General features: G+C 53.3%; 1 non-coding gene across 1 annotated transcript; it reads right to left on the bottom strand.

The window, feature by feature from the left end:
• Nucleotides 1-670: 670 nt before the first annotated feature.
• Nucleotides 671-775, bottom strand: LOC121831204 (U6 spliceosomal RNA). The gene has a single exon (XR_006074584.1). It is a non-coding gene; the product is annotated as a U6 spliceosomal RNA (small nuclear RNA).
• Nucleotides 776-982: the final 207 nt, after the last annotated feature.

Genomic DNA, 982 nt, shown 5'->3' on the forward strand with positions numbered 1-982 from the left:
CGGTTTTCCCCACAGAAAGAAGAAAGAGCCCAGGCTGGGAAGGTGAGGTGGCAGCCACACACCATTGCCCCTTTGACATTCTGACTGCAGCCAGACTCCAGACACAAGGGAACGAGAGCCTGTGGGAAGGTGCCCTCCACTCTTCTATCCTGTTACACAGCCTGTCACTGGAGGCAGGTGCCCCGGGTCCTCCTCTCCATCCTCCCTCTGCCGCTGTGGTTGGGAAGCTGCCCAGCATGGAAAGTATGGGGTCCAGCTGGGTTTCCATCTTCTCATCCCGCCTCGGCCCCTCCCAGATCCCCGGGCAATAAGCAGATTTGGAGAAAACTGCAAAGTTGGCTCTTCTTTCTGAAATATTGTGGAGAGAAAGAGTATTCCAAACACAGAATTGGGAAATATGGAACCTCCAGGCCATGGCACAGCTAACTGAAAGATGAGTCTTCCCCAGGAAAAAGCCAAGCTGGCCCAATGCGCCTGCTTCAGCCACAGAGGAGCGGCAAGCAGCGGCCCTTCTGTTTTGACTGCTTTTGTGTTTTGGTTGCTGTTGTCTCTCTTCATTTTCCTCCTGGGAGCAATTTTCTGAGAGAGTCGGTCCCTGCCCAGAAGCGCACTGTGTATTAGAGAGGACGCGCGGCTGTGTAGGGAGGAGGTTTCTTTTATATATTATTTTTAAAATATGGAACAGTTCAAGAGCTTGCGTGTTATCTTGCACCGGGGCCATCCTCATCTACTCTGTATTATTCTAATTTTTTGCGTGTGCTGCCAAAGCAAGCACTGTGCAGCCGTTTCATGGAGCGGAGGGAAGGGAAGGGAAACCCCGTACAAGGAACGGCTGTGGATCCTTGGAGTCACGGCCTCCAGCCCTGGGTAAAAGGAACCTTCAGGACCACAGAGCCCATCCTTCGTTACCCTAAGAGGCTGAGGCACAAGGAGGGAAGGTGACATGCCTGAGGTCACACACCAGCAAGGGACAGCCACAGCG

Source organism: Peromyscus maniculatus, chromosome 7 (genome assembly GCF_049852395.1).
Source record: "Peromyscus maniculatus bairdii isolate BWxNUB_F1_BW_parent chromosome 7, HU_Pman_BW_mat_3.1, whole genome shotgun sequence".
Lineage (NCBI taxonomy): Eukaryota > Metazoa > Chordata > Mammalia > Rodentia > Cricetidae > Peromyscus > Peromyscus maniculatus.